This window comes from Humulus lupulus, chromosome X, assembly GCF_963169125.1.
Source record: "Humulus lupulus chromosome X, drHumLupu1.1, whole genome shotgun sequence".
NCBI classification, from domain to species: domain Eukaryota; kingdom Viridiplantae; phylum Streptophyta; class Magnoliopsida; order Rosales; family Cannabaceae; genus Humulus; species Humulus lupulus.
The window spans coordinates 255,413,754-255,422,687 of record NC_084802.1 but is presented as its reverse complement, the minus strand read 5'-3'; positions in this window follow the sequence as shown (position 1 = coordinate 255,422,687).

Below are 8,934 nucleotides of genomic sequence, written 5' to 3'. Positions count from 1 at the left end.
TTCCTTCAGATAGGCAGACACTCCTGCCTTAAGAGTTTCGACAACCTCTTTTGACTTTCATTCTTAATCAATGCCAAACCGTAGTGTTCACTACCTTCGCCTCTTACCCTGTCCTATGTCGTGTTACATTAACAAGTCACCAGCAACTGCCACCACGACTAACATATCAGGGATTACACTTCCCTTAATACCTCAAGTATTCGCCTACTCGGCGCTCAATTCTTTAAGATATCCGATAAACTTTCAGACTGCCATTTCACTTGCAATCAACTAATAACCCCAGATTCTCACTCTGTTCCTTTCGTTCTCTAGATCCATTCCAAAATTTAAAATACTATAGGGTCTCAATTCAGTATCATCGACGTTCTACCCTGAAACCAGTTCACCTGTGCCAACTACATTAACTCAAACAACCGAGTTAAAACTTTTCATGTCCAAACACCTTACTTAAGGTCTATTGTGGTCTATCCCCACGATACACCACCACATCACCTAACCCCTCAGGGCCAAAGGAAAACACTAGATTCTGTCACCCGCTCAACCCTCCCGGTACAACGTACCCTAGGAGGTGGAATGATATCCATTCAGAATTCTCATTCGAAACCCAAATTCTAACTGGATCCTTCACTTGATCCTGGTATACTGACTTGTACCACCATGGCAGGGTCCTTCCCTGCTTCAACCACAGTCCACTCTTTGGATTCCATAGTTCAGTGACACTCACCAGCTAATCATACCCACTAACGTTATGCCAACCTCAGTCGTTGCCTTGCTCACTCCATTACAATCTATGGCGTTATTCCCTGACTGACACTCGCCTCACAGCTAGGAGTTCCGCCTCCAATTATATCTCCCCTCGCTCAATCGAGGATTTCAAACACTGATCATCCGTCCGTTACTTTTCACCACATCTAGGTCCCAACGTTATCTTTCTTACTAATACCCAATACTCAAGCACCTTATGATATGCATAACTGTCAACTTAACGCTCCAAGTATATCAACCATGTTCATTCTTTCACCTCCCGCAAGGTTCAATCCATCCTCGCGTCAATTTATTTCCTGGGCGTGCCCAATCGTGATACACTCCCCCATTTCCATATCCTTATCATAGATCAGGTCCTTTATGCTATCACTCTATACTTATCCATAACACGCACATATTCCAGCATCACCAGACACCAATCAATTCTTACCTTGTCTTCTGAATTTCTTTCTGATTTGACACCACTCAGTCCGTCTAACCTCAAGTTTTACTGTTCTCCTCATCTCTGATGTAGTTGTCCCCAGAGATACCTATGCAATAGGTGACGCGCTTACCAATCCTGTTATGCTTTCCATTCTTCAGATATTCATCATTAGCTTATTTGTGGCTTCAGATCAAATCTTCTCATACTTGTCCTTTCTTCTTGTAGCTCTATTCTGAGTACTCCTGATGGCACCCACACTAACACTCCGTAGAACCTTACCTGTGACTCTGCCTTCTGGGTACAAACATCTTCAGCATAATCATTTGCTCATCATTTCTATCTGGGAGAAATCCACATGCACTGCTCGTGAGCTTGAAGGGGACTTGCCCATACCGTTCATGCATTCTCTGTCTAAAGAACTTACCTGTGCTGCTGTAGCTTGAACCATTCTAGAATCTTTGTTACCAACTCCTCACACCCTACTCGGTGCAAAATAGACAAATACACGAAATGTCTCTATCCTTGGTTTCCAGCTGGTAATAACCAGGTCATAGATCAACTCTTGGGGACATCGTCCCATCTTGTATCCAACATTGTACTTTTCATTCTAACCCGACGATGCTAACAATCCCTGCAGTATAACACTCTGGCTACTCCAGGGCCAAACTCCTTCGATTGCTTCAATAGATTTTCTGTCAGCCAAAACCATCTTTTACAACATTCCTTATACCAATCCTATCTGTAGTCCGACCTTGAAGTACCCCCAAGTCTTTCTTTACATACCCACATAACTTTCCCACTGGTCAGCCCAGTTTCACTCAGTCTCATTTACGTACTCCAGATGATATCCTCTACAATCCATGGTTATTTCTTAACTGATTAGCTCTCTCACTGTGACTCATGCTAAGGCTTCCTTAAGACAAACTCTGTCGTTATTACTATGCACTTCTTGATCACTTGCACCCCAATCCATCTGCCAGAGTTTCTAATTTCTTCTCAATAAGAATTACTATCCTCATCCTCTCATATAACACCAATGAGGCAAACTCTCCGTGTCTAACTCCCTCTCGGAACATACTCAACACCGAGTTCTTCCAGTTCGTTACATGACCAAAGCATAAACCAGTCAGTTAAATACTCATCCTCGAGGAATCAGCCTCGAACTTTGAATGTATCGATGCATTCTAGTTCTCCATTCCCTCACCATGGGAAATCCACCCTAACATGTCGAGTCATTCTATGTAGAAATCATGCCCTCTCCTGACCTCCTCTCAGGTGGCATCCTTCCCCTGATGTGCATACCAAATAACCTCCCTGGTTCCTGTCACCATCTTGATAACTACTTTTTCAATCAGACTTCTATCTAATCTCAATTTAGGTGCCCAACCACTGTCTGGGGTCCTTCTACCTCAACAATTGAGAATCCGTCCTTGCTGCGTTCTACCAATAAAAGTACCATCTTATCAATCAGACTTTTCCCCCATCTTGGAAAAACCAGAAGCCACAGAACTATCCTGGGTTCTTTTAACTCGATTATCACGAATCTATCTTTACTAACTCCATCAAAGGAAGCACTGCCATTGCGGCTCTATCATTCATGCTCTATACATCAACCATCAGTTCCTCGAACAACATGGCCCTCTCCGCCATCCACATACAGACGATAAATACACTCATCCGAGAGGCACAAATACCTTAGACTATTCCAGATTTCAAATCCTTAAATGGGCCGCCATCAATTCCAGATACATCCATCAGTATAAATTTCTGAAATGAATTACCCAATTCACCAAACCCATTGGTTTACATTGTTGCCACTATATCATTCCAAACCAATCTTACAAGGTCTCCGCTCTCCACAGTTCAGATCATGCCTTTATAACCTTTACTATCAATTCAATCATCTAGGTTCTTTCCAACCCAGTAAGCCAGTACCTCAGCCCGAGTGCCATTACAGGCATCTCTCTGCCTCAACATTTAACACAACCCTCTAACCAGGATCTCTCATCCTCTTAACCAAGGGTTGTATTAACCTTGCCCATCTATTGATAATTCCTCGTCAGCCCGAACTCTCCTCAAAACCAGAGGATAACACCCTTTAAGCCTTTCATATAATACCCTTATCTGTCCATACCCTCACAGTAAAACAACACTGGTAACCTTACTGTTAAAACATCGAAATCAGTTATTCTCCCAGAGAAATCCGCTGTTCTTCTATTCCATCTCAACTAATAAACTCCACAGCTTACTCACACACTAGTGACCCCGTGCTGCTGCTTTTCGGGATAACTGGAGATCTCAACTCCAACTTATATCTAGAATCCCCCCTTCAACACAATATCAGGCCCACATAACCCCTCTAGGGACAAATAATTCGAGTTCATCTGTCAAAACTGACCAAGCTCCTGAGCTCTGTGGTTCATACTCCGAACCAAACCACAACTAGATCCAAATAACCACAGTTATCATGCACATACAAAGCATATATAGGCCAAATCCACAATGATATACGTTAAGCTACCAGATTTTTAACATCACCATGTATACCCAGGTCTCAACATGCTTCATACAAGCAAATAAACGGATATAACATACAGATTCAATTTAAACAATCAACCACATAAACTCAATATGCGAACCATTATGCCAATATTCATCCATATGCATAATAATATTATTCAGCACCCTTTAATCTCAACATGCAATAGTCAAGGGCCCAGCCCCAACAGTATCTCATGCATATGCTAACTCATTCATCATGCTCCATATAGATAAGCAGGCAAACATGGCATTCAAACATGTCAATTATTCATACCAACCAACCCTGAGTCGAGCTTGTCACTGACAGCGAGCGTACATGTTCGGTCGATCTCCAGAACCAATAAACCTTGGCTCGCTCTGATACCAACTTGTAACGCCCTACTTCCTTAGAGCCGTTTCCAAGTGAGTTTTAAGACAAAACAGTGTGCAATGAACTCGCTAACCAAGGTTTTTAAAACAAAAGTGTGACTAATAAAAATTTAAGGCTGTAATCTTTGAAAATGCGTCGTTTCATTAAAAACTTCTAGTATTAAACATTTGGGATCCTAAAATAAGGTTTGAAAACTATTTACATCTTAAAATAAGTTTACAGTTGATTAATTATAAAAATCATAGATTATTACAGCCATTTCTCAAATAAACCCCCAACCAAAGCAGTCGGGCAGGCCAAACATTTACGCATCGCTTCACGCTCTCTGTACTCATGGTTGGTTGACTCAACCTACGCCCTTACCTGCAACACAGAGCACCCGTGAGCCGAAGCCCAGCAAGAAAACTCATGCAGTTCATGACATATGCAAATTATACAGCTAATCATATCAGATAGTCCACAGATAAACAGGTCAACCATTAGACTAAGCAAACACGACAATGCCGCCCCAGAAGCCTTACCAAAGCCTGGGGTCTCGGTCCTCACCGTAAGGATATCACATGTATCCACTGGGTCCTACCCTGACTATAAGCATCCCATGTGCTAAGAGTTACTTCCGACCCCACTGCCGTTCTCGACCTTTCACCGTTCTCGGCTCCATTTCTGTTCTCGGCTCCGTTGCCGTTTCATTCCACTATAATCACATATGGCATAGCTCAAACAACATTCAAACAAATATCAATTCATTTAAGTCTGCACCCTAACATGTAATACAATATAGGGCCGTGCCCCGCAATCACACTATGGGCCCATGCCCTATCCTACGGGTGCTATAGTTTTCTTACCTTTCAATTCGATAGCTTTCAACACTTGACTCCTTGAGCACGATCTGTAACGACCCAAAATCGCTAATAAGGCTTAAGGACCTTGATTAGCGTGCCAGGAGGGCACAATAGGATTTATGTGTGATTTGATGAGATTAAATGCATGGTTATGATTTAAAGCATGTTATTTGACTATTTGTTTATCTGAGATGCATGACTATGTACACTAGTATGCAAGTAGGCCCGGATCGTGTTAGAAGGGCGTAAATGTAATTTTGGCCATGTTGGGCATAACTGTGTTGGTATGTGATAATTGTATTCCATGAATTGTACCACGTGTGTGTGGTTTTATTATTGTGATGCACGTGCCGAGACGGTCCTAGAGAGCTAGTTAACTTAGATGTCACAACGGGATTTTGTACTCGGCTCGGGAGGAGCCTAGGGGTACCTCGGGAATTTTATGGTTAAGTTGAGATTTAGCGGGTAATGGTTATTGGAGATTTAGTAACCTAGGTAACCATTAGTTACTGCTGAGAGTAACAAGTTTTAGAAAGAAAATGGTAGAAATGAAATGAAAGTGTAAAGACTTAAGTGCCCTTGGAGGTTTAGCTAAGGAGGATTAGTAGGAAGGGGTAATTTGGTCTTTTGGCTGGGGATTATGAAAATTCTCAGCTGGGTATATGGGGTTCGGTTTGGGCATTGGTTTTATGAGGCATTGATAGAGTTTGAAGAGAAGAGAAAAGAGAGGGAAAAGCTAGGGCAAGCAAGAAGAAGAAGAAGAAAAGGAGAAGTGGGAGTCTAGGAGGAGATCAAGGACTTTGTGTGGGTTCTCCATTGGAGGTAAGTGTTTTATACATATTTAAGTTTGGGTTTTGTTATGATTTGAGGAATTTAAATGCCTAAGCTAAGCTTTGTTGAGTTTTGGGATAGTTGCTGAATTTTAAGATCAATGGGTGTGAATCTTGGGTATATTGATGTTTTGAGCTTGAATCTTGAGTTATAGGTTGTTATATGGTCTATTTGATGTTTGAAATTGATTTTGGGGTTTGGGTATTGGTTTGGTATGATTTGGAGAGGTTAAAGCTCGGGAAAAATGCAGGAAAAACCCAGAAAATCTGGGTTCGGGTATGAGCGTCGCGGCCCTGTTCTTGGGCGCTGTGGCGCGATGTTGCATCAGGAGAGGAATTTGTTGCTGGGCGCCGCGGCCCTTGAGGGGTGTGCCGCGGCCCTAGGCCATTTTGGCAGCCCAAAAAAAATTGAGTTTTTAGGGCTTTTGCCCGGGGACACGGGGGATGGTTCCGATACTTTGTATTATGGATTTAGAGGTCCCGGGAGTGCGGGATTGGTCCCGGGAAGTGGTCTTGGGCTTGGTTAGTATTGAAAAGGGTTTTATGTGTGTTGTGACGAGGCTATTGGTCAGGCTCGTGCTAGAGGACCGTGCTCGCGGCTTCAGTGCATCAGGAAGCTCGGAATGCAGGTAAGAAAACCGTAACACCCGAGAATAGGGCATGGCCCCACTGTGTGATTGTAGGGCATGGCCCCAGATTGTATTAGGTGCAAATGTTTAACCTTAAATGAATCATGATGTGTGTGAATGATTATTTCGAATGTACTATATGTGTGATTATGATGAAATGAACGGCAAGGGCCGAGTACGGCTTAGGCCGGGGCGGCCGTGAGCCGAAAGTAACACCTAGCACATGGGATGCTATAGTCAGGGCGGGGCCCGGTGGATACATGTGTTATGTTATATTCAGGGTGGGACCCAAGGGATACATGAGTTATCCTCACGGTGAGAACCGATACCCCAGGCTTCGGTAAGGCTCTGGGGCGGCATGACCGTGTTTGCTTAGTCTAATGGTGGACTTGTTTTTCTATGGGCTATCTGACATGATTAACTGTATAAATTGCAGATGTTATGTTCTGCATGAGTTTTCTTGCTGGGCTTCGGCTCACGGGTGCTCTGTGTCGCAGGTAAGGGCAAAGCTTGAGTCAACCAACCATGAGTACGGAGAGCGTGAAGCGACGCGTACATGTTTGGCCTGCCCGACTGCTTTGGTTGGGGGTTTATTCGAAAATGGCTGTAATAACCTATGATTTTATGATTTCGCAACTGTAACCTTATTTCAAGATGTAATTAGTTTTCAAACCTTATTTTGGGATCCCAAATGTTTAATAATAGAATTTTTGATGAAACGACGCATTTTCAAAGATTACAGCCTTAACTTTTAATTAGTCACACTTTTGTTTCCAAACCTTGGTTAGCGAGTCCATTGCACACTGTTTTGTCTTAAAAACTCACTTAGTAACGGCTCTAAGGAAGTAGGGCGTTACACGATCCCACTCGAGCCTTAGCGCACACCTAGGCACAAACATAGGTCAAAGTCAACACCGAACCCCAAGTCCGAATACCTAGCCTCGGGACCACTGCCGAGACCCCGGGAAGTCCTAGATCCCCAAAACAAAGTGGCAGAATCGAGCCCCGAACCCTAGATCAAAATCCCTCTCAAATAGCCCAAAAACCCCTTCTGTGAACAGTGCAGCGCTACAGCGCTCTAAAGAGGGTGCTGTAGCGCTCCAAGCAGAACCACCCCACCAGAAACAGGGGCTAGCGCTACAGCGACCCCTGACTAGCGCTGTAGCGCTAGTTGCAGACCAGCACTACCCAAAAATCGCTTCTTGCGATTTCCTTCAACCATTTCAACCCCAAACTTGCCGAAACCTTTTCCAAACCCAAAAACAAACTTAACCACACCTCACCCTCTTCCCAAGCATCCTAAGAACTCATCCCCAAGCTCAAGTAACCCAAAACTCAAAATCTAACATAATGAACCCAAAAACTAGAAATTCATTCAAACAACAAAGATAGGGTCTTAGAAGTCATACCGTGGGTGGAATTTCGACCTTGAATTGAACCCTAGATCTCCTTAGCTTGCTCCTTTACAACCTTGACCTGATTTCCCCAAAAACCCCATCCATTTAGCTCAAAAACACAGTTCAACCTAGTCATGCCCTAAAACAGAAATCCCCAAGAACTTACCTCAAATTTCTGATGTGATCTTGCTAATCCCTTGCCAATCCTCAAGTCTAGCTTAGGATCCTTGATGCTCAGCCAACCCTAGCTCTCCACTGAGCTTTGGCCCAAGAAAAATGGAGAGAAATGGTGCAAGAATGCACAAACCGATCCTTGGGAAAAACCCCTCTGTTTTCTCTCTTTTCTTTCTTTCCTTTCTCTTTCTTTTCTTTCTCTTTCTCCACAACCAACACACTTTCTCTATAAATCCCACTAAGTGTAAAGCCTTATAAATAATTCTCTAAAAGCCAATTGACCAAAATGCCCTCCCTAATAGTTAAAATCCCTTTTTGTCCAAGTAGGGCCATTTTAGTCATTCACCCAATTCCCACTAATCCTCAAGTGTCTCTAATATTTTCTCGTTGCTTTCCAACACCTCATAAATCACCAATTAAGTATTCCTCGATATCAAAATAAACCCCAATATACTCACTAGCTTCCTATTTATACCCCCAGGCTCGCCCCGAGCCGGGTATAATTCTCTGCCTCGACTTTCCGCTAGTCCGCTCACTGGGATCGTCTCGAGTCACAAATCATAGATACATCCACATCACAGTGTGGTCTCAACAATCATCACATATCAATATAGTTATGCCCAACATGGCCAAAATTACAATTATGCCCTTCTAACACAATCCGGGCCTACATGCATACTAATGTACATAGTCATGCATCTCAAATAATCAAATAGTCATATAACACGCTTTAAATCATAATCATGCATTTAACTCATAAAATCACACAAAAGTCCCATCATGCCCTCCTGACACGCTAATCAAGGCCCTTAAGCCTTATTAGCGAATTTGGGTCGTTACAGCTGCCACAGCTAGGGGATTTTGGGAGATGTTTGTAAGGGAACTTAGGTTTTGTCGTCTAGTCGACTCTGATCAGTTTTGTGTTGTAAATATTTTCTAAACTTTGTTTTGGGATCCCAAGT